Below are 25,796 nucleotides of genomic sequence, written 5' to 3' on the forward strand. Positions count from 1 at the left end.
CTACCTCCTTGATCTCCTCCGACTCACTCAACTGCGCTTGGAACTCATCATGCTGCATGGCTTGCAACTCCTTGAGTTTCTCGGTGGTGAGCTCTTCATGATGCTCATCGACGAGTTCGGTGATGTCATCTTCATCTACCTCCAAACCCATGGACTTGCCAAGGGATACAATCTCTTCGACGTCTTCCTCGGCGGCAAGCACAGGTTCATTCTCGGGGCCAAAACCTTCGAAATCTCTGGGAGCAACAGCATCAGGCCAAAGCTTCTTCCAAGCGGAATTCAGGGTCCGACGAGTTACTCCCTCCCAAGCCTGATCAATGATCTTTAAGCAGTGCATGATATTGAAGTGGCTCCTCCAAAATTCACGCAAAGTCAAGTTGGTGCTTTCCGTGACATTAAAGCACTGCTTAAATAAGTGCTTTGTGTAGAGCTTCTTAAAATTCGAGATGACTTGCTGGTCCATGGGCTGGAGGATAGGGGTGGTATTCGGTGGAAGATACAACACCTTGATGAATTGTATTCGTCGATATCATCCTCAAGTCCGGGGGGGGGTGAGCGGGTGCATTGTCCAAACAAAGCAAGCACTTCAAAGGCAAATTCCTTTCCTGAAGATACTTCTTGACAGCAGGGCCGAAAACTACGTTTACCCATTCCACAAAGAAATGCCTAGTAACCCAAGCCTTAGAATTAGAATGCCATAGAACATGTAGCAGGTCTTTATTAATTCTATGTGCTTTAAATGCCCTAGGGTTTTCGGAATGGTAAACTAACAGAGGCTTAATTTTGCAGTCCCCGCTGGCGTTGGCACAAAGCGCAAGAGTCAACCGATCCTTCATTGGCTTATGTCCAGGCCTTTTCTCCTCTTCGGCGGTAATGTACGTTCGACTAGGAATCTTTTTCCAAAACAGACCGGTTTCATCACAGTTGAAAATCTGCTGCTCTACGTAACATTCCTCCGCCACGATGCTTTTGAACTTTTTAACAAAGTCTTTAGCAGCCTTAGTGTCCGAACTCGAAGCTTCTCCATGACAAACAACTGAATGAATCCCGGTCCGTTTCCTAAATTTCTCGAACCAACCTCGAGACGCCTTGAATTCCTCCGTCGTAGGATCGGCTGAACTCTCCCCCCGTCACCCAGAGAGCGCGCCGCCTTCAAGTCACTGTAGATAGCGCTGGCCTTCTCACAAATGATCGTTTCCGTGATCGTATCGCCAACAATCTCCTTGTCTTTGATCCATATTAACAAAAGTCGTTCCATCTCTTCAAGGGTAGGGCTACGACGTTTAGAAATAATTGTGATTCCCTATGAAGTTTCACTGATTTAATGGCTGACTTCTGTTTTATGATCGTCGAGATCGTCGACATATTCTGGCCATATTGTTTAGCCAGATCGCTAACACGTACACCTCGCTCATGCTTTTCTATGATTTCCTGCTTTAATTCTAATGAAAGCATAGACTTCCTCTTTTTCTCACCACTGCTACTACTTCCTGAACAGAAACTAAGCTTTTTAGGACCCATGATTACGGAACACAGAGAACAACACGTGAAAAGGCAAGATAAAAAACTGTTAAAACTGAGCGAATAGAGGACAACCACACGATGCGCATGCGATGAGAGGACTGATCAAGGTGACGCTCGATTGGCGTCCCTCCGATGTGCTGCCGTCTAGCGGCGTCAACAACAAACTACGCTGCACGCTTTCAAGAAAATTCCACGGGTGAGCGTATTGTTTACGTCGTATGTTGGAGCAACACTTCGTATGTTGAGACAGAAATTTGGTCGAATTTTACTTCGTATGTTGGGACAATCGTATGTAGAGGTTCCACTGCATAAGAAAAAGTAAGTTAAAAAACAAAAATTAATGGCAGTCCAAAATAGGCGAGGAGAGAGAGGAAACAACCGTTCTCGCTCCGAGCCAAAACTAAAGTGAGCTCAAGCACAGGTGTGTGTGTGAGGGGCGGAGGGGTAGCAAGCTACCCTCCCCTACCCCCGCTAACTAGCGGTGTGGGTAGTAAACCCTCGTTAAATTTTAATGGCTCGTCATTTCAGCTACGCCTTAAGTAATACCCCTATTAAATAGTGTGGTTTGTATTCCAGTTACGGAACAACTGGCTTTTGGCTTTGCCCAGGGGCTCTTTATCTGAGTACAGTATGTTAGTACTCAAAAATAAGGAGTCCCTGCCCTCACTAAACCTTGCTACGCAAGGTCCGCGGCCTACGCAACCTGTGTGTTGAGACGTGCAGAAGTGTACCTACCTGTCTAGGTAAAGTTATTCCGAGTCTATGTAGGAAAAACCTGATGTAACCAAGACTTCCCGATACCACCGCGCTAGGGTATGGGGACGCAACAGTATTAGCTTAATACTAGGTACACAAGGGAGCATGGTCTACCTGCAGTGGTTTGAGGTCAGCTTATGCAGAGAATCCAGGATGCTGCTTTCCCCATGCGAGGGTAGGATGAAGAAAAGAATAAGAGCCAGACAAATCTTTTCACTCACGCCGACTAAAACCGGGTAGGTCCTAACAGTCCCCTCAACCTTCTGCTACTTGTCCAATAAGGAGCTTGAGGTATACAACCAGCAGTTGTGCAGCCACCACGGGACCGATAGAGATCGTATCAAGTTCCTGTGGGTCACGTCATGAAGGAGAAAGGTTGTGAAAGTCACCTGGAGCATTTTAATCCTTTCTTGTAAAACCTGCGTCACAGAGTAATCTGATACGAAGGACCATGACACTGTGAGACGTCATGTCAAGATGATGTTTCGGTGATCCTCCTCTAGTCTCTCCCAGTGCTGATGACAAGAGAAGGGACCCGCGCAGGCTGTTGCCATTTTCTTTAGGTAAAGTCTCATATCTTACCCTGGGTACAGTAACAGATGATCTGTATCGTCCATTACCGAGTTGAGACTTGTGTAGGATTCGTCATCTCTGGAGACTGTGTCTGGCGGCATACTCAGGGACGAAACAGAATACTGTCTTTCGCCCTTCTCAATAATGGGCGATGTCGAAAGAGAGACCATGAAATTCCTTGACTCATATGCAGTGAACCCTCGCTACTTCGCGGTTCGACCATCGCGGATTCACCACTTCACGGATGTTTTCCATAACCCATATATATACGGTAATATATATATATATATATATACATATATATATATATATATATATATATATATATATATATATATATATATATATATATATATATATATATATATGTATGCATGTATTTATGTATATAGGTATGTATGAATATATGTAGGTATGTATATGTGTATACATATAAATAAATTATATATTTTATATATATATTATATATATATATATATATATATATATATATATATATATATATATATATATATATATACATATGTACATATATACATATATATATATATATATATATATATATATATATATATATATATATACATATGTACATATATATATATATATATATATATATATATATATATATATATATATATATATATATATATATATATATATATATATATATATATATATATATATATATATATATATATATATATATATATATACATATATATATATATATATATATATATATATATATATATATATATATATATATATATATATATATATATATATATATATATATATATATATATATATATATATATATATATATATATAATATATATATATATATATATATATATATATATATATATATATATATATATATATATATACATATATATATATATATATATATATATATATATATATATATATATATATATATATATATATATATATATATATATACATATATAGGTAGTAGGTTGGCCAGGCCACCAGCCACCCGTTGAGATACTACCGCTAGAGAGTTATGGGGTCTTTTGACTGGCCAGACAGTACTACATTGGATCCTCCTCTCTGGTTATGGTTCATTTTCCCTTTGCCTACATACACACTGAATAGTCTGGCATATTCTTTACATATTCTCCTCTATCCTCATACACCTGACAACACAGATTACCAAACAATTCTTCATCACCCAAGGGGTTACTGCACTGTAATTGTTCAGTGCCACTTTCCTCTTGGTAAGGGTAGAAGAGACTCTTTAGCTATGGTAAGCAGCTCTTCTAGGAGAAGGACACTCCAAAATCAAACCACTGTTCTCTAGTCTTGGGTAGTGCCATAGCCTCTGTACCATGGCCTTTCACTGTCTTGGGTTAGAGTTCTCTTGCTTGAGGGTACACTCGAGCACCCTCTCCTATCTTATTTCTCTTCCTCTTGTTTTGTTAAAGTTTTTATAGTTTATATAGGAGATATTTATTGTTGTTACTCTTCTTAGAATATTTTATTTTCCTTTTTTCCTTTCCGCACTGAGCTATTTTCCCTGTTGGAGCCCCTGGGCTTATAGCATACTGCTTTTCCAACTAGGGTTGTAGCTTAGTAAGTAATAATAATAATAATAATAATAATAATAATAATATATATATATATATATATATATATATATATATATATATATATATATATATATATATATATATATATATATATATATATATATATATATATATATATATATATATATATATATATACATATATATATATATATATATATATATATATATATAAAGTAGGAAGATGTGATGTAGTTCTAAGGGAAAAGTATGGGAAATATGTCTGGGTAATAAGCAAAGCTCTACCTCCAGTTTGTTTCTTCATTATGATCAGAGATAAACGTAAACAAAACATTGGTTGCCATTTTTTATCGTGCTTTTTAGCGTGTTTAGGAAACGCATGATATAAAATCGCCTTTAATATTTGTGCCTGATTTAGTTTAGGGTACTGTAGTACATGCATTAAGTGTTCTGTACATTAAAGGGTAGTTTGTTAACAGTACTACGTACAAGGGAAGGTTTTAAAAGTCTGAATATACATGTTGAATAAATAGGTAAATATGGTGTCACTACTTCGAGGATTTTCACCTATCGCGGCCGCGTCTGGAACCTATCTACCGCGATAAACGAGGGTTCACTGTGGTTGCTGCCTGAATGTGTAGGAACATTGTTTTCTTAAATCAGGAGAAATTTTGTTGCCTGGTGAAGTGGAACATAAGGAGGTCCCTTTAGGGATTGGAGATTTGAACCATGTTCTGAGAGGAAGGTCTCAATTCCGACTGGGGAAAGACAAGTTGTAACTTCGTATGAGTTAGGAAAAGTCTATCGATGAGAGGGTGTCCCTTTCTTTCAGTTTGAAGGTGAAGGATCAAGGTTGAGTGATAATCTTTACCTGTCGGAATTGAATAGGGGGTCTTTTCCTCTTGCATATACTCGAGGATTCCGCTTTTGCTGGAATCGAGGTATCGAGTGGAGAGACACTTTCACATGACACCAACAACACAAGACGTGACACTGCCTGATAGACTGATGCTGAGGAATTCCTCAGATATCTAGACAACCTTTTCGCAAAGAGGTATTGGGTAGTCTCCAGGCGTACAATCATAGCAAAGCTATAGCTTGTGGTAGGTGTCGAAGTGGGTTGTCTGTGATGTGGAGAGGGTTCTCTTGGAGACTATCAGGAGCTGCAAAAGGTTTGGAAACTGTTCTGCATAAGGCTGTAGTGGAGCTAGGAGAGTCCTTGAGAGGTCGACTGATGTTCTAGCCTTTTTGAGTGCCCTTCTCCAAATAAAACAGGGATGAGACGTAAACGTCATTGTTGTACCCACCGTTGTTGACAGAGAGCCTTGGGGTCTAGGGCTGGTGAGCAACGGCAGCCTGAGATTCAGGAGCGTTGCGAACAGACCCCTAGTTGGAGGACCTCGTAAAGTCGGGACTTTGTCGGCTACAAGGCGATCCAAAGTCCATTCGGTATACCTTGTCTGAGATGCTGTGCACAGATTGTCGGCGAGCACGTTCTTCCAGTCTGGAATGAAGCAGGCTGATAGTGGTACCGAACGGACTTTGCCCCATCTTAGTGTTTATACTGTTAGATGGGAAGAGGCTATGAGCAAGTTCCTTATTGCTTGTTGATGTGAGTCTCTGTGGTGTGTGGTGTGTCGTCCATCACATCACTGAGTGGTCTGTTAGGAACCGATGAGGCTGCTGAAGGACCGGAAAGTTGGCCTTCATCTCTTAAGAGATTTAAGTGAAGGTACTTTCGGGCTCTGTCCAGAGGGCTGAGGTCGTGTGGTGCAGCACTATGGTCCCTCCTCTCTTCTTTTTCCGACTCAAGTCTTTTGGAATGGAAGTCGTTCTCGTTTCGAGAAGGTTTTGTGGAGATTGGTGTCTAGAATCATTCCCAGATACACCAATCTCCTGGGAGGGAAGTAGGGAAGACTTCCGTAGGTTTACCCTCATCACTGGATCTTGGTAGAAAGACTTCAAAGTTCCAGTGCTAATGAAAGGTTGCCACTGAGTCTGCTAAGGTCAGTCAGTCGTCCCGAGACAGAGGAGACAGAAGCCGATCTTGTGAGACCAGGATGGGTGTAGTGGAAAGACCGAAGCATAATGCCTTGAACTGGTGTTTCTTGTTTGTCTAGACTGAATCTTCCAACCTTCCTAGATGGATGGTTTGGACCTGGGAGTAAGTGTCCTTTAGGTCCAGTGTGCAAATGAAGACCTGAGGTCTTAGCCCTTGTTTGAACTCCAACATGGTGTGGACATCGACCCAAAGGGACAGTTCCTTGCGGATCCTTTTGCATGGAAGATTGTCGACGCTGGAGTCTTGACTCGTGTCGTAAAGGATCAGACGCGATACCCAGTGTAAGAATTCTTCTCTGAGAAAGAATTTCTTTAACTAACAGAAGAAAGGCAACGCTTAGCCTTACCATGTGCCCTGATGGGATTGATGCTATTCCTTAAAATAGAATTAATCTGGCGAATGTTAATCAATGGTTAACCGTTGGGTATCGTGGTTACTGTGCAGTTGGAGAGTGCTCGCAAGTAGTTCCCTGTTGGCAAGCCGTTGATGAGGGTTGTCGAACGTTTGCCGATCACTTTAGTGTGATGGCGAACAGCTAGTAGCGAGAAGTATGTTGTATACCTTCTGATCTAGGAACTACAGGAAGCGCTTGACTAGTAAGTTCGAGTCACGAATTGCTGGCATATTGCCGATGACCGATGAATCGGTGGTCTGTGAGCTGATGGCAAGTTACAGATCAGCACGTTGATTATGGTCCCCCTTGGTTTACTGAAGTATGGGATGGTCAGAGATCAGCGAGCTGAGTTCAATGATCGAAGAAAGATGACCTGCCCATCGGTGATCTAGTGATCAGCAAGCTGATGACTGGTTCTTGACTAGCAATCGGTGATTGGAAACGCTAGCAATTGGAGATCGTTAGTCATTGGAAGGACTAGAGGTCAAAGATCAGCATTGAGCTAGCAATTGGCGATCTGGTGATCGGCGACCTAGCGATCAGTAAACTGTGAACTAGCCATCAGCAAACAGTGATCTAGAGATCAGACTGTTGATGCTTTTCTGTTTGCTGACGGTGGTCTGTCAAGGAAAAAAGAACTTCAGAAGAGACAGGGACCAAGGATTCCCCGTTTCGATTCCCCTTGTAGGATGAAATCTTCGGGATCTTGAATACTTCTGTGGAACCTTATTCCTCTTTCCCAGCGTCAATGTTTATGTATCTGCAGGGAGGAATGGGGCAATGGTGACCTGTCCAAAAAGTTTTATCCCTTTTTACTGACTATTGTGATGGCACACAGGATGATGCTGGTGCTCAATTTCTGCCTCGAGAGCAGCTCTTAGACAAGAGCTGGTGCATTGGATCTGCAAGCCCTGACTCTTTGGCAAAAGCTGGCGCATTGGATCTGAGACAGTGACTGTGCAGGAGGGCAAAGGAAAGTGCAGAAGAGCACTGGCGTGCAGAAAGGCACTGTATAGTTTTGTGCATTCTCCCTAGAATGCGCCGAAGTGTGACACTGGTTGCGCAAGGGCGGGGGCATTGGCGCGAGTAGTACATGGAGACTGCTGGCGCGCTCGTGCGGAAGACCATCAGAGCCCGGGCGCAGAAGGCTGCGAGAGCAAAAGTGTTGGCGCACGTGAGCGCGGAAGGCCAAAGGGTGCCCGCGCGTGGAATACCGTTGGCGCGGGCACGCGCAGAAGGCCATCGGCGCGAGGGATAGACTGTTGGAGCGTGCGCAGAAGGCCATCGGCGCGAGGAATAGACTGTTGGAGCGTGCGCAGAAGGCCATCGGCACGAGGGATAGACTGTTGGAGCGTGCGCGCAAGACTATTAACGCGAGCTCGGGAGACTATACGCGCCTGCGCGCGGAAGACTGTTGCCGTTCGCGGAAGACTATTGGCGCGTGCAAGACTATTGGCGCGCGCAAGACTATTGGCACGTGAGCGCGCTACACAATTGGCATGTGCGCGCTACACAATTGGCATGTGCGCGCGCTACACAATTGGCATGTGCGCGCGCTACACAATTGGCATGTGCGCACGCTAGACTATTGGCGCGCGCGGGGAGACCGTAGGCGCCCGCGTGCGGAAGATTGTCGGCGCTCGCGCGGAAGACCATCACCTCCCGCGCGCGGAATACCATCGGCACCCGAGCGCGTAAGATCGTCAGCGCGCGCGCGGAAGACTGTTGGAGCGAGCGCACAACATTACTGGCACACGCACGGAAAATCATCGGTGCGCGTGCGATAGACCATCGGCACCCGTGCGCGGTAGACCATCGGCACTCGCGCGCGGTAGACCATCGGCACTCGCGCGCGGTAGACCATCGGCACTCGCGCGCGGTAGACCATCGGCACCTACGCGCGCAAGATCGTTGGCGCTCGGACGCGGTAGACCATCAGCACCCGCGCGCAGGAGACCATAGGCGCCCGCGTGCGGTAGATCGTCGGCGCGTGCGTGGGAGACCATCGCCGCCCGCACACGGAAGCTTGTCGGTGCGCGTAAGACCATTGGCGCGCGCGGGAGACAATTAGCACCCCCCGCACGTAAGATCGTCGGCGCGCCCGCGGAAGACTGTTGTCGCGCACACACAACACTAATGGCACGCGCGCAGAAAATCATCAGTGCACACGCGCGGAAGATCGTCGGCGCGCGCACGAAGGTAGAGCTAGTAGGTTGGCAGGTCAGCTGGCAGGACGATCAGGAACTGGGATGTGCCCTTTAGAAGGGCGAACATCCACCGATGGGGACTGTAAACAGGTCCATGTTAGAGTCCAGGACCGAAGTCCAAAGGACTACGTTGCAGCACAAGGTTGCTCTGGTAGATCGGTAGGTCAGCTGGCAGAACGATCAGGAACTGGGATGTGCCCTTTGGAAGGGCGAGCATCCACTGATGGGGACCGTAAAAAGATCCGCGTTAAGAGTCCAGGACCAAAGTCCGAAGGACTAAGTTACAGCGCAAGGTTGCGCTGGTATATCGGTAGGTCTGCTGGCAGGACGATCAAGAACTGGGATGTGCCCTTTGGAAGGGGGAGCATCCACCGATATGGACCATAATAAGGTCCGCGTTAGAGTCCAGGACTGAAGTCGAAAGGAATAAGATGCAGCGCAAGGTTGCGCTGGTAGATCATTAGGTCTGCTGCTTGATCCTCCAAAGACGTGTCTCTATGAGTGGCCTCTCTCGCGAACGAGAGGTGAATACTGTACTTCGTAGAAGAGACTTTAAGACACCCGTGATGACACCCATGAGGGCCGGTGGATCAGCAAGATGACCTTTAACAGTAGCGATCCTCCAAAGAGGAGTCTCTATGAGTGGCTTCTCTCGCGAACGAGAGGTGAACACTTCGTTGAAGAGACCAGAAGATGCGCATAATGACGCCCATTGAGGGCCGGTGGATCAGCAAGCTGATCTTCAACTACGCACTTCGTAGAAGAGACGTGCCAAGACCGTGCTCCGCGCCTAAAGGAAGAGAAACTCAGCAAGGGGGGGAGAGAAGTCTGAGCGAAGGCAGCAACAGCAGTCGGAGACGATGAATTTATTAAGATGTGGGAAGTTCTCCCTCTGAAGGGAGAAACGACCTCACACCTGGGGAGGAAACTTCCCAAGGAAGGGAAGTTATCCAACCCCTGGAGGCAAACCTCCTTTAGCATTTTAAGATGATCTGAAGTGCTGGTCATGTTGTCACGGGAGTATTTCTAAGAGAAGGGATGACGCCCATGACGACGTCCTCTGAGGGACGGCAGTGACAGCAGATTCCCCACGCATGAACAGAACACCTCTGCTTCGTCGGCACTCTTAGTCGAACGAAGAAAAACTGCATAGTTAACTGGGAAAAAATAAAATTAATTATTTAACAGAAATTCCCTAGGGAGGAACTCCGAGGGAACAACATAAAATAAGTATTGCGCCGACATAAAAAATTAATCATTTAACAAATTTCCAAAGGAGAAACTCCGAAGAGGAACCCCGAGGGAACAGCATAAAATTAAGTATTGCGCCCTTCCTTCCCCAGTCGACATGCACAGGAGTAGGGGGGAGCGGAGTAACTGTTATAAAAATGACAAATTTGGAGATAATTTGTATTTTTCCTAACCATACAAACCTTAGCTATTTACATAGGGTTTACTTTCGGCGTAGCTGAAATGACGAGCCATTAGATTTTAACGAGGGTTAAACTACCCCCGCGCTAGTTAGCACGGGGGTAGGGGAGGGGTAGCTAGCTACCCCTCCCCCCCCCATACACCGGTGAGGTGCCTCACTTCACTTAGAGGTAGGACTTGTCTTGGGGGACAGGGCTGGCGGGCAAATATGTGTAAATAGCTAAGGTTTGTATGGTTAGGAAAAATACAAATTATCTCCGAATTTGTCATTTGTTCCGTAACCGAAATACAAACCACGCTATTTACATGGGGGTGACTTACCCTTAGGCAGGGTGGAAAGTCCCCAGCCTTACTGGCTTTGGCTTACCCGGGGACTCAGAATCCGAATGAGCAGCACTTCGAGAAAAGGAGTCCCTGCGCCTCGCAAGTTTCTTGCTACGCAAGAAACGAGCGGCCTACATAAGTTGTGTGTGGAGAGATGAAGTGTGACTCGTCCTAGGAAGTTGACCTGAAGTCCTTTATATGGAATTCTAGGCTAGGACGTCCCCATACCACCTCGTCAGGGTATGGGGGACGCGACAGTATTATACTTAATACTAGGAACACAAGGAAGCATGGTTTACCTACAGAGGTTTGAGGTCAGCTATGCAGAGACCCAGGATGCTGCATTCCCCAAGAGAGGGAAGAATGAAAAAGAAGCAAGGGCCAGACATACTCTTTCATTCACGCAGACTAAAACCGGGGTAACAGTGCCCTCAACCTTCTGCTACTTGTCCATTAAGGAGCCTGAGGTTAGACCAGCTGTTGTGCAGCCACCACAGGGCTGATAGAAAAATAATCGAGGCTCCTGTGGGTCACGTCCTGCAGGTAGTGGGCTGTGAAGGTCGTTTGACACTTCCAGACCCCAGCTTGTAGCACCTGCGTCACAGAGAAGTTTCTCTTGAATGCCAGGGACGTGGCGATGCCCCTGACATGTGCCCTAGGGCAACGTGACGGAGGAGGGTCTGGATTCAAGGCATGATGAATGGTCCGTCGAATTCAGGCTGAGATGGTATTCTTGGTGACCCTCCTCTTCGTCCTTCCAGTGCTTACAAAGAGAGCTTGCACGCGGGGACGGACTGCAGCCGTTCTCTTCAGATAACGTCTCAGACTTCTTACTGGGCAGAGTAGCAGATGATCTGGGTCATCTGTTATGGAATGGAGACTCATAACCCTGAAGGAGTCGAACCGTGGGTCCGGCACTCCAGGGTTCTGAGTCTTGGCAACAAACTCAGGGACGAACCTGAACGTTACCTCCCCCCATCCCCTTGAATGGTCGATGTCGTATGAGATACCATGAAGTTCACTGTTACGCTTGGCTGACGCCAGAGCTAGTAGGAATACCGTGTTGGTCAGAGGCCTGGCGTAATGGTTCGAACGGGGGTCTCTTCAGAGCCCTGAGGACCCGAACCACGTTCCAAGGAGGCGGTCTCACTTCCGACTGAGGGCAGGTAAGCTCGTAGCTTCGTATAAGTAGGGAAAGTTCCAGCGAGGAGGAAATGTCTATTCCTTTCAGCTTGAAGGCAAGGCTTAAGGCTGAGCGATAGCCTTTCACCACCGAGACCGAAAGGCGTATTTCCTCCCGCAAAAAAAACGAGGAACTCCGCTATTGCTGGAATAGAGGCATCGAGGGGAGAGATACCCCTCCCACGACACCAACCACAGAAGACTCTCCACTTCGCCTGGTAGACCCCTGCGGATGACTTTCGCAGGTGTCGAGACATCCTTTCCGCAACTTGTTGCGAAAAGACTCTCTCAGTGAGGAGACGCTGGATAGTCTCCAGGCGTGAAGCCGAAGCGATGCAACGGCTTTGTGGAAGATGTTGCAATGTGGTTGACTGAGTAGCTAGTGTCGTGGGGGAAGCTCTCTTGGGGGTTCCGTCAGGAGCTGCAGAAGGTCCGGAAACCACTCTGCATGATGCCATAGCGGAGCTATTAAGGTCATCAACAGGTTGACCGACAGTCTGGTCTTGTTGAGCACCCTTCTCATCAGACAGAACTGTGGGAAGGCGTAGACGTCGATGTTGTCCCACCGTTGTTGTAAGGCATCTTGCCAGAGTGCCTTGGGGTCCGGGACTGAGGAGCAGTACAGCGGCAGCTTGAAATTCAAGGCTGTCGCGAACAGGTCCACTGTCGGGGAACCCCACAAAGTCAGGACTTTGTTGGCTACTTGAGGATCCAAAGACCACTCGGTACTCACTATCTGCGAAGCTCTGCTCAGACTGTCGGCGAGCACATTCCTTTTGCCAGGAATGAAGCGAGCTGATGGACGTATCGAGTGGACTTCGGTCCATCTCAGTATCTCTACTGCAAGATGCTATAGCTGTTGTGAAAAGGTACCTCCCTGCTTGTTGATATAAGCCACTACTGTGGTGTTGTCGCTCATCACCACCACGGAGTGGCCCGCCAGGGTCTGTTGGAACTGTTGAAGGGCCAGATATACGGCCTTCATCTCTAGCAGGTTGATGTGGAGGTACTTTTCTGATTCTGACCATAGGCCTGAGGCCCTCTGGTTCAGAACGTGGGCCCCCCACCCTTCTTTTGATGCGTCCGAAAACAGCATCAAATCCGGGGGAAGGACGAGAAGATCCACTCCCTTTCGAAGGTTGTCGTCGGTCAGCCACCATCACAGGTCCGTCCGTTCCGCAGGTCCTATCGAGACCAGAGAGTCCGGGGAATCGATGCCTTGATCCCACCGGGACTTGATCCGCCACTGCAGAGATCTCATCCTGAGGCAGCCGTTGGGAACTAGACGGGCTAAGGAGGCTAGGTGACCTAGAAGACGTAACCAAGATTGGGCTGAAAACTCTTCCCGTCTGAGGAGAGGCTTTGCAACCCTCCTCAGCCTTGCTATCCTGTCGTCTGATGGAAAGGCTTTGTGGAGATTGGTGTCTAATATCATGCCTAGATATACCAGTCGTTGTGTTGAGAGCAGAGAGGACTTCTCGAGATTTACCATGATCCCTAGATCTTGGCAAATTCCCAGAAGCCTGTCTCGGTGTCGAAGAAGGGTCGACTCCGAGTCTGCCAGGATCAGCCAGTCGTCCAGATAACGGAGGAAACGGATGCCGTTCCTGTGAGCCCACGAACATATCAGTGTGAACACTCTGGTGAACACCTGAGGTGCTGTGGAGAGACCGAAACACAGCACCTTGAACTGGTAGATCTTGTTGTCTAAGCTGAATCTTGGGTACTTGCTGGAAGACGGATGGATTGGGATCTGGAAGTACGCGTCCTTCAGATCCAGTGTGCACGTGAAGTCTTGCGGTCTCACTGCAAGTCTGAACGCGTCTGCTGTCTCCATGCTGAACGAAGTTTGCTTGACAAACTTGTTCAGGGCTGAGAGGTCGATGACGGGTCTCCAGCCTCCAGACGCCTTCTTTACAAGAAAGAGTCGACTGAAGAAGCCTGGGGAGCCGTCTACGACCTCCTGGAGAGCATCCTTCTTGAGCATGGTCTCGACTTCTGCCCGAAGGGCTAGCCCCTTTGCCGATCCCATGGCATAGGAGCTCAACGACACTGGATTCGCTGTCAGGGGAGGTTGAGATGATATGAACGGGACGCGATATCCTTGTCCGATCACAGAGACCGTCCAGGAATCGGCCCCGTGTTGCTGCCACCTGAGCACGCAACTTTGCAGGCATCCCCCCACAGGTGGACACGCAGGGGGATTGCCAATCCTAGCGTTTGCGGCCTCGGCCGCTCCTTCTAGGATTTCTGCCTCCCCTGGAGGACTTTCCGCCCTTCTTGTCTTTGACAGGAAAGGGCGGTTTAGACACCTTGGTCTTAGCTGCCAGAGCCTGCTTCGGTGTCCTGCGAGGCTGCTATTGTTGTTGAGGAGCTGGAGATTTGTAGGGCCAAGATGTAAGGGCCTTCTGGAGGAGCGAATCATGACTCGTCTTCCTCCACCTCTCAGCTGTCCGTTCTACATCCTTGGGCTCAAACAGGTTTCCTCCAAGGATGGAGGAATGTCTGAGCTTGCTGACATCCATAGCGGGGACCTTCGGGTGGAACCTCTCAGTCATCGCATCACGACGCTTAAGAATCGAGTTAGCCCACAGGTTAGTGACCTGGTGAGCTAAAAACTCGATGGAGCGCGTGCCCGAGAGGAGGAAGGTGAGCGCTGGCGATCAGGAGAGCGCTGGCGATCAGAAGAGCGCTGGCGAGGAGAGTCTGACGACTCATCCGTCGGAGGGCGCTGGGGAGCAGGTGAACGCTGGCGAGCAGGAGAGTGCTGGCGAGCAGGAGAGCGCTCGCGATCAGGAGAGCGCTGGCGAGGAGAGTCAGGTGACTCTTGAGCAGGAAAGCGCTGACGAGCAGGAGGGCGCTGGCGATCAGAAGAGCGGTGGCGCTTGCGCGCTACTGAAGGGCGCACAGGTGAAACCTGGCGCGGAGGGACTTACCCACATTGTGGGATAAGACCTTCTGCCCCGAAGGGACCGGTGCTTGCGTAAGCAAGGAAGATCTGGCAAGCGCAGGAGATCGCGAACGATCTGCGGAGTGGTCCAGTAATGTTACTGCCACGGTCTGCTCCCGACGAAAAGAGTCCTTTGCAGGGGACGACGAGGATGAAGACCCAAAGAGAAGGCGCCTCTTAACTCCCTTGTAAGGAGAAGGAAGGCCTCGGCGAAGAAGAGGAGGGCGAGCCTTACGGCGAAGACGACCTCGAGGCAGGGTATCACCGTCGTCAGTCCTCCGAAGAGGAGTCTCTGTTAGTGCACTCCCCCGAGGGGGAGCAACACTCTCAGGAGAGACCGTTGGGACCAGCTTCCCCCTCGAAGGATGTTCGGAGGGGGAACCTGAGCCTTCAGCAACATCCGCAACAGTAGCAGCTGGGGTTTGACCCGACCCGTCGGACGCCTCTGCCAAAACAATGTCGACAATAGCCAGAGGGTCTACCTCTGGTATTACTGGCGACTGTTGGACAGCTGCCCCCAACTGGATCAGATCAAACAGGGCTTCTTTGGAGGCCGAGCCCTTAAGCCCCAAGGAAGCCCAAAGCTGGAAAAGATCATTGTTAGATACAGACTGGTCATAATCAACAAAATCAATAATATCCTCCCCCGGAGGGGAAAGGGGAGCTGCCTCGAACCCCGAAATTGGGAAACAAAAGAATGACCTATGCTACCACTCGGCGGCCTCTCACGAGAGACCGAACGAGTGGGAGCTTCGGAGGAGGTTCGGGCAACGGAAGAAGAGTCCTTGGAGCCTTCCTTCCCCAGGGCAGTCCCTGAGGGAGAACGGTCTCGCTTAGAACTCTTCTTACGCTGCCGGGCAAACCTCTCCCACTGGGAGGTAGGCCACTCCCGACATTCCATACAAACATTATCACTTTCACACCGTTGACCTCGACACTGCGGGCAAAGGGTGTGAGGGTCTGTATCGACCGCCGACATGAATGTTCCACAGGGGCGGTCGGGAAGTCCAGGGCATTTCCGCATAATGGGAAGAAAAGGTAGAGGCCAACTTCAAACACACAACTGAAAGAAAAAGAAAAACTGATTAAGGCTGTCAAATATGCGAGGACGAGACAGACACGTCTGTACATCGTCCGAGCCAAAAGCGAGGTGGGGCAGATCACCCCTACCCCCGTGCTAACTAGCGCGGGGGTAATTTAACCCTCGTTAAAATCTAATGGCTCGTCATTTCAGCTACGCCGAAAGTAAACCCTATGTAAATAGTGTGGTTTGTATTTCGGTTACGGAACAAACAGAATTACAATTATTCAAATCAGCTAAAAATATTCACTAATAGTGTGAACCACTGGGAAGTGTTCCCCACGGAGAAAGCTGAAAAGTTAAAATACAATTATATTATCACTAAAAATAATTGAGACAAACAATCGGAAGAGCAACCTAACCCTCCACGGTATAGGAGCTTCTCCAATAGTACACTGTTGTTGTAAAGGTGAACGCCCTCGAGAAGAGAAAGACCGTAGTCAATCTTTGAAAGGCCACATTCCCTTCACTCAGAAATCCATATTTCCCGTAGGAAAAAAGAAAAAGCCGAAGACAATAGTTGAATGAAGAGGGTCCAGGCGATGACGATTCCCCTGCGGCAGCCGAGTTAACGGTTATATGCCGACGGGAAGACCGATGGGCCAGAGAGGGAGAGGTCGTTCCCCACGAAGTGGAACTGTGCTGGCCTTGCTAATATACGCAAGTGTCGTTATCGTATATGTATCACACACACACAGCACAAACACTGAAAAGGAAACTTATCATATTTCTATACACATACAGTGGAACCTCTACATACGATTGTCGTAACATACGAATTTTCCAACATACGAAGTAAAATTCGACCAAATTTCTCTCAACACCCAAAGTAATGCTCCAACATACGATGTAGATCTTGTTTACACCAGTAGATGGCAGCACGTAAGAGGGACGCCATTGAGTGTCGAGTGCTCTGTTCTCTGTTCTTGTGTGTATCGTGTGATTGTCCTCTGTTTGGTCTGTTATTAACAGTGCTTATTTTATTCCTTTTTGATTTTACCTATAATCATGGTGCCTAAGAAGCTAAGTTTCAGTACAGGTAGTGGTGAGAAAAGGAAGAAAGCAATTCTTTCATTAGAATTGAAGCAAGAAATTATAGAAAAACATGAGAGCAGTGTGCATGTGAGTGATATGGCTAAACAATATGGCCAGAATAGGTCTATGATCTCGACGATCATCAAGAAAAAGCAGCCATTAAAGCAGATAAACCATCGAAAGGGATCACCATTATTACAAGACATCGTAGCAATACCCTGTTAGAGATAGAATGCTTTTTGTTGATAGGGATAACGGACAAAGAGATTGTTGGCAACGATCATTTGTGAGAAGGACCAGCGTGATGAACAGAAAGAAAGAAAAAAAGTGAAGCAAAGAAAACCAAGATAGCATTAACAAGCTCTTTTAAAAAAAGTCTTCTCTCTTTTTCTTATCTCTAAACATAGCATTAACATGTTCTTTAAATAAAATCTCTCTCTCTCTCTCTCTCTCTCTCTCTCTCTCTCTCTCTCTCTCTCTCTCTCCCTCTCTCTCTCTCTCTCAGAAAAAATTAATAGACGTCTCACACTAACAGTGAAGAAGAGAGAGAGAGAGAGAGAGAGAGAGAGAGAGAGAGAAAGTGTATTTATTTAAAGAACACATTAACACGATGTCTACCTTCTCGCCGATCGTCCGACTCCTCCTGGCGTAGCAAATCCTACACCTGCGTTGGCCTGTCTCTAAGGTAAAGTGACTATAAAACACATTCTTTATTTAATTTCTTTATAATTATGTTTTTTACATGCTTCTTTCATTTTATGCAGTTATGTTATTGTTGTGTAATTATATGTAGTAATTTATTAAGGAGTTAATATGACAAATTCGAAGATAATTTGTATTTTTCCAAACCATATAAACCTTAGCTATTTACATTGGGTTTACCTTTTAGCGTAGCTGAAATGGCGAGCCATTAGAAATTAACGAGGGTGTACAGTATTACCCCCCGCGCTAGTTAGCGGGGGGGTAGGGGAGTGGTAGCTAGCAACCCCTCCCCCCCCTCACACACCGGTGAATGCTTCACTTTCACTTAGAGGTAGGACTTGTCTTGGGGGTCAGGGCTGGCGAGCAAATATATGTAAATAGCTAAGGTTTGTATGGTTAGGAAAAATACAAATTATCTTCGAATTTGTCATTTGTTCCGTAACCGAAATACAAACCACGCTATTTAGGCTACATTGGGTGACTTACCCCTTAGGAAGGGTGGAAAGTCCCAAGCCATACTGGCTTTGGCTTTACCCGGGGACTCAGAATCCGAGTGAGTCGCACTCGAGAAAAGGAGTCCCTGCACCTCACAAGTTCCTTGCTCCGCAAGGAACCGTGTGGCCTACATAAGCTTGTGTGTGAAGGAAGAAGTGTGACCCGTCCTAGGCAGTTGACCTGGAGTTCCAGAAGGAACTCTGGGTTAGGACGTTCCCAATACCACCTCGTCAGGGTATGGGGGACGCGACAGTATTAACTCAATACTCGGAACACAAGGAAGCATGGTTTACCTGCAGAGGTTCGAGGTCAGCTATGCAGACCAGGATGCTGCTTCCCAGTAGAGGGGATAATGAAGAAAGAAGTAAGGGCCAGACATACTTCTTTCGTTCATGCAGACTAAAACCTGATAACAATGCCCTCAACCTTCTGCTACCTGTCCAAAAAGGAGCCTGAGGTTAGACCAGCTGTTGTGTAGCCACCACAAAACGATAGAAACGTATCGAAACTCTTGTGGGTCACGCCCTGCAGGAAGCGGGCTGCAAAGGTCATTAGACGCTTCCAGACTCCAGCTTGTAGCACCTGCGTCACAGAGTAGTATTACTCGAAGGCGAGGGACGTTGCGATGTATCCGACATCGTGTTGTAGGGCGACGTGACTGGGGAGGGTCTGGATTCAGGTTGAGATGAATGTCCTTGAGTCCGAGCTGAAGAGGTATACAGGTGACTGTCCCCCGTGTCCTTCTTGTGCTCCCAACCCGGCTGCACGTGAGGACAAACTGCAGCTGTTCCCAAAGATAACCCCTCGATTCCTTTACTGGCAAGAAGGAAAAGGTTTTGGGACATCAGCTACAGAATGGTGACTCGAAATCTTGAAGGAATTGGACCGAAGGCCCGGGACCCCAAGATTCTGAGTCTAGCCAACAACTCAGGAGCGAACCTGAATGTTGCCTTCCCCCATTCCTTAGAAAGGGCGGAGTCGTACGAGACCAAGAATATTGCTTACACACTGGCCGTAGCCAGAGTGAGCAGGAGACCCAAGATGGAATACGATCAGAGGCCTGACGTAAAGGGTCTTGAGAAGATCTCTTAAGGGACTAAAAAGTCTGAGCCATGCTCCATGTTGGAGGTCTCACTCCGATTAGGGCAGGGACGTTCGCAGCTTCGCATGAGCGAGGAAAGGTCCAGCGGGAAGGAAAAAGTTATTCCTTTAAGCCTGAAGGTCAGGGAAAGGCTGAGCGACAGGCTTCCTTGCCGAGAGCGGAAAGGAGTTTCCCCCCGCCGAAAGGCAATAAGTTCGTTATTGCTGGAGAAGAGGCCTCAAGGGAAGAGGTATATCTCCCACGACACCAACCACCGAAGACTCTCCACTTCGCCTGGAAGACCCCTGCGGATGACTATCGCAGATGACGCGACCTCCGTCCCGCGACTGTGGCGGGTTGTCTCTTCTTGAGGAGGAGGCGTAGTGTCTCCAGGAATGAAGCCGAAGCGACGCCCCGGCCCGTGAAAAATGTTGCAGTGTGGTTGTTTGAGTAGCCTGTGCCGTGGGAGAAGCTCTCCCGAGAGTTCCGTCAGGGGAAGCAGAGGGTCTGGAAATCGTTCTGCGTATAGTCCCAGTGGAGCTCTCAGGGCCATTGAAAGGTTGACAGACAACCTGGTCTTGTTGAGACCCATTCTCAACAGACAACAAAGGAGGGAAGACGCAGGCGTCGATGTTGTCCCACCATCACCGGAATGCATCTTGCCAGAGTCTCTGGGTCTGAGACTGGGGGGGAAGAACAGCGGAAGCTTGAGGTTCCAAGCTGTCGCGATCAGGTCCCCCAGGCCAGGACTTGCTGGTTACTCAAGGCCAAAGACCCCCAGGCACTCTCTCTCTACGAGGCTCTGCTCGGATAGTCGGAGAGAACATTCCTCTGCCCGGAATGAGAGAGCCGATGATGGTATTGAGAGGATCTCAAATCATCTCAGTATCTCTACTGCAAGATGCGAAGGTATGAAAATGCGTCCCTTGCTGGATAGAACACGCCAGTACCATGAAGTCGTCGCGCACAGAGCGACTCGGCAGGAGCTGCAGGATCTGTAGAGGGGCCAGACTACGGCCCCTAAGCCTGCCTGAATGATGGAGAGGTATCCTTCAGGTCCTGACCATAGGCCTGGACCGGAACATGCGCGCCCCCCCCCCCCCCCCTTTTCTTTGACGAGTCCGAGAACAGCATCAAGAATGTGGGGAAAGGACGAGAATATCCACTCCCATCAAGAGGTTCCATAGGTCAACACCTATTGCAGGTCTAATCGTTCCGCTGGTCCCATAGGGGCCAGAAAGTCCAGTTAATCATTGCTTTGAAACCACCGGAACTTGGGCCGCCCCACAGGGAACTTATCCTGAGGCGACCGTTCGGAACATTAGACGGGCCAATGAGGAAAAGAGACCTAGGAAACGTTCCAAGGTAGGGCTGAAAGCTCTGCTTGACTGAGAACAGGTACTGCGACTCTCCTCAGCCTTGCCAAAGTCAACTGAAGGGAAGGCTCGGAGGAGGCGGCAACAGAATCTGGCGTCCCCAGGCAGTCACCCATCCAAGTACCGACCAGACCCAACGTTGCTTGACTTCGCTGATCGGACGAGAAGCGGTGTTTCCAACGTGGTAAGGCCGTTGACTCAATATCATGGCTAGATACTCCAGATGTTGAGGCAGAAGAAGAGAAGGCTCCTAGCAAAATACCATGAACCCCCACTCATGGTAAGCATCCGGAAGCTTGTCCCGGCGCTGAAGAAGGTCGAACGCGAGCCTACCGGAGTTGACCAGACCTCCAAAAGGCGAAGGAGGCGGAAGCCTGCACCTGAGCGGCCATGAGGAAAGCAGGGAGAGTTCTCTGGGGAAAAACCTGCGATGCCACGGCGGGATCGCCACACTGCATCTTAAGCAGGAATACCTGTAGTCTAGGCTGAATTCCACGAGCTTCCTGGAAGATGGATGGGATGGAAACTGAAAGTACCCGTCCTTCCGATCCAGGGCCTAAGGAGTCCTGTCGCCTCGTTACCTGTCTGATCAATTCAGCTGTTCCATGCTGGACGAAGTTTGTTCGACAAACTTGATCAGAGCTGAGAGGTCGACTACGGAATTCCCGTCTCAGATACTCCCTTACGAGAAAGGATCGACAGAAGAAGCCGGGGGGTGAAGCCGTTGACGATCCTATGGAAGACCTTCTCCTAAGGCATGGATCATTCTGCCCAAACGGGCAAACTCTTGCCGATCCTATGGCATAGAGGTTCAGAGACACTGAATTCGCTGACAGAGACGGCAGGCGCGATATCCTTGGCTAATCACGGAGATCGTGCAGGAATCGGCATCGGGAAGCTGTCATCCGGATGAGTAACCTTAGGCATCTTCCCAGCGTGAAACCTGCAAGGGGGGGTGCCAATCCTAGAGTTCGTGAACTCTGCCGCTCCCTCTAGGACTATGCCCCCCCGGGAGAGCCTCCCGTGCCACCTGTTCCTGACAGGAGGGGACTGCTATTGGACACCTTGTCTCAGTTGTCGTAGCCGGTCCGATAACTTAGGCCGACGTGGCTGAAAGAAAGAGGCGTTGGAGCCCTGCAGGGTCTGGAAGAAAGCGCCTTGTTGGAGTGAAAACGGAAGTAGACTTCCTCCGCACAACCGCTGTCTATGTCTCTGTCCTTGGGCACAAACAAACTCTTCCCAAGGATGGAAGGGTGTCTGAGGTTGTCGACATCCACGGACGAGACACCCGAAAGGAAGCCCTCGGTCATTGCGTCCAGATAGTCCAACATCGAGCTTGCCCGCAAGTTCGAAACTTGACAACGAAACGCCAAGGTGCTTGAGCCCGAGAGGAGGAAAGTACTCATGACCTTCCTGTAGCTTACTTGAACAAAAACCTCGGGCAGCAACCGAGGAGGGAAAGGACCTGGTAAGCCCCTTTCACGAGATGGAGAAGAGGAAGGGGTAAACCAGTCACCCCTTGGCCGATGGAGAAATCTCGAACGGAAAGCCCTCGCCAATAACCCTTCCAGGGAATGACGGGGAAGGGCTAACCCAGGTTCTGGAAAGAAGAATGTTGCTCAGACCTCCCTGAAGATTCTTCCTGCTCTTGCATGTGCCATGCTCTGCGTTTACGGGGTGAGACCGTGTTCTGGAAATACGCTCAAGAAGACTCGCCAGGCTGGCCATGCTGCGAAACCCCAACGGGAATCGCGGTCGCAATCGCCCTGGCGCTCGCGCGATGGTAAATCAATGGTTTGCGCGTGGGCGAACGTGGAAGCGCACATGCGCGGGCACGCAGGAACGCAGGAACGCAAACGAAGGTGCGCAGGAGGCAAGCGTGGTAGGAAGGGCGAGAGCTGGTGGTCGGCGAGCGTGGTAGGAAGGGCGAGAGCTGGTGGTCAGCGAGCGATAACCCATAGGTGAGCAATGGATACTGCAAGAATTAAGCCGACGTTCGCGCGACGGAGCACCGATCGGTCCACGCGACGGAGCACCGATCGGTCCGGGCGCCGCAGCACCGATCGGTCCGCGGGCCGGAGCACCGCCGGTCCGCGGGCCGGAGCACCGCCGGTCCGCGCGCCGGAGCACCGCCGGTCCGCGGGCAGGAGCACCGCCGGTCCGCGCGCCGGAGCACCGCCGGTCCGCGCGCCGGAGCACCGCCGGTCCGCGCGCCGGAGCACCGCCGGTCCGCGCGACGGAGCACCGCCGGTCCGCGCGACGGAAACCGCCGGTCCGCGCGACGGAACACCGCCGGTACGCGCGCCGGAGCACCGCCGGTCCGCGCGACGGAGCACCGCCGGTCCGCGCGACGGAAACCGCCGGTCCGCGCGACGGAACACCGCCGGTACGCGCAACGGAACACCGCCGGTACGCGCGACGGAACACCGTCTGTCCGCGCGACAGAACACAGTCCGTCCGCGCGATGGTATACCGTTGGTTCGCGCGCGGGCGAACATTGGAGAGCATGTGCGCGGTCGCGCATGAGCGTAGGCGTGCAGGCAAGTGGTCGTGCGGTCTCGAGGGCGTGTGGACGCGCAGGCACGTGGGCGCGCGGGTGAGCGCAGGCGGTCGGGAGACCGATGACGCCTAGGCGGGCGATGGCGCGTTCTGGCGAGCGATAGCCCGTAGGAGAGTGAAGGCGCGTTGGCTAGCGATGGCGCGTCGGCAAGAGACGGCACGTTGGCGAGCGATGGTGCGTTAACAAAACGCTAGCGCGCAGGTGAAGAATCGCGCGGGCGCGTAGGCGATTGCCAACGCGAGTGAGACTAGTGATGGTTAGCGCGCTTCGCGCTAACAGAAGGCGCGCAGGTGCATCAGGAAGGTGAGCGCTGAAGCAAGCTGTTAATCAGGCGATCCTAGATGGTCAGAAAACCGTTGGCGCCCATTGGTGCGTGGCAGAAAAGGGCGCGCAGATGTGCGCTGGCGATTGAAGAAAGCTGGCGCACAGAAGGACAGAAGTAAAGGTGAGCGCTGGCGAGCAGGAGGAAGATCTACGGCAAGACTCAGCTACCGGAGATCGTGGTCCACAGCAGGCGAGCGCTAGATCGCTACTGATGATGTCCAGGGGAACTGACACGCGTGGCAGATAGATGGCGATCATTGACGCGTAGGAGATCGCTGACGAGCAGGCGAACGTTAACGCGTCTATGGTCGCTGGCGAGCTGGAGATCGCTGGCGAGCAGAAGGCAACGCGTAGAAGCCTGTGCGTAGAAGAAGAGTCCTTGTCCAAGACCTGAACCGAAGTTCTTTGATCGCGAGGGCGAACGTGGGCGCACAGGGTGCGTAAAAGGAACCAACAGGAACAGCAGAGATGATCTTCATGAGAGCGCTGGCAAATAGGAGAGCGCTAGGGATCAGGAAAGCACTGATGAGCAAGAGAGCGCCTGTGCGCTAACACTGAGCAGGAGCAGGAGAGCGCCTGTGCGCTAACACTGAGCAGGAAAGAACACAGCAGAAGGCCCGCAGGGGAACCCTGACACACAAGGGAAGAACCCCCGTGGGAGACAACCCTTTGCCCCGAAGGGATCGTTGTCCGTCGGAAGACTGATGTCCGTCGGAAGACAGTTGTCTGTCCGCCGGGAGACTGATGTACGTCGGAAGACCGTTGTCCGTCGGGAAGACCGTTGCCCGTCGGAAGACGAGGTCAGGCTGCTGTCCATCTGCACCAGGGGCGGAAGATCAAGAAGGAGTTGTAGGCTGCATACGGAGATTCAAAAAGGCGCCTCTTAGCACCCTTATAGGTTGATGGGAGGCCCTTACGACGAGGCGGACGGTGAGCCTTACGGCGAAGGAGGCCAACAGCAACAGCAGAAGAATCCTCCGAAGAGGAGTCTCTATGAGTGTACTCTCTCGCGAACGAAAGAAAAACACTTCGTAGAAGAGACTGGTCAGCCAGTGACCTAAAAGGAGCAATCCTCCCAAGAGGGGCTCCTGCAGTTGCCCAGCCCCTTGAGCGAAACTGCAGGTGCGACCGCTCAGCACCAAGAGCATAGTCGCACGAAAAAAAGGCAAGAGAAGAACCTCCCAAAAGGGGAAAAACTCAAGCCTAGACAGGAAAAACTTCCCTCGGAAGGAAAGTTACCCACCCAAGGAGGCGAGCCTCCTGAGAGTTCTAAAATGAACTGGAGAACTGTCAATCGTCACGGGAGTACTTCCAGAAGAAGGAAACACGCCCCTGACGAAGATCCATAGGGGAGACAGCAACAGCCGAATCCCCAGGCCTCAACAAGACAGCTCACACTACAGAAATGAACTAGATCGGTAACTGTAAAAAAATAAAACAAAAATCATTAGTACACGTTCATTCCCCCGGGAAGGCTCCGAAGAGGAATCCCGAGGGAAAGGAAAACAAGAATTACACAACAGGCACGTGCCCTCACAACCACTTACACTCACGGAAGGAGAGCTGTAACCAACACAGAATTAAAATTATAATTATGTAACTATGTAATTATGTAATTTAAAAATGAATGAACACTAAAGAAAGAACGAAAACCCCGAAAGGAATCATTCTACAAAGCTGAAAAATCAACAAATATGATATTTTCATTATGAAATAAATTTTTGAATATACTTACCCGGTGAATATATAAATAGCTGACGTCTCCGTCGGTCGACAGATTCCAAAAACTCGCGAGCGATCGCCATGAAGGATGCCGGGTGTGCCCACCAGCTCCGACTATCGGCCAGATACCGCATATACTTCTCAACCAAACCAGTTTTTCTCAGTCCGTAGGGTCTCTATCAGGGAGGAAGGGAGGGCCTTTAATATTATATATTCACCGGGTAAGTATATTCAAAAATTTATTTTATAATGAAAATATCATTTTTAAATATTAAACTTAGCCGGTGAATATATAAATAGCTGATTCACACCCATGGTGGTGGGTAGAGACCAGTATTAAAACAATAAAGGCGTATATGCTCAAGAGTTTTTGACAACTATTCAAAAAACAAACTTAAGTATAGGTACCTGGTAAGGAAGCTGACTCTGATAATTACT

At 49.4% G+C, this 25,796-nt stretch overlaps 1 protein-coding gene and 1 pseudogene across 1 annotated transcript in view; both read right to left on the reverse strand.

Moving 5' to 3' along the window:
- LOC137623198 (disks large-associated protein 5-like) overlaps positions 1–25,796 on the reverse strand; it is a 156,422-nt gene that overhangs the window by 109,326 nt on the left and 21,300 nt on the right. The gene's annotated exons all lie outside the window — the stretch shown is intronic.
- On the reverse strand, positions 20,832–20,950 carry LOC137623900 (5S ribosomal RNA; annotated as a pseudogene).

The sequence above is a fragment of the Palaemon carinicauda genome, chromosome 30 (assembly GCF_036898095.1).
Source record: "Palaemon carinicauda isolate YSFRI2023 chromosome 30, ASM3689809v2, whole genome shotgun sequence".
NCBI lineage: Eukaryota > Metazoa > Arthropoda > Malacostraca > Decapoda > Palaemonidae > Palaemon > Palaemon carinicauda.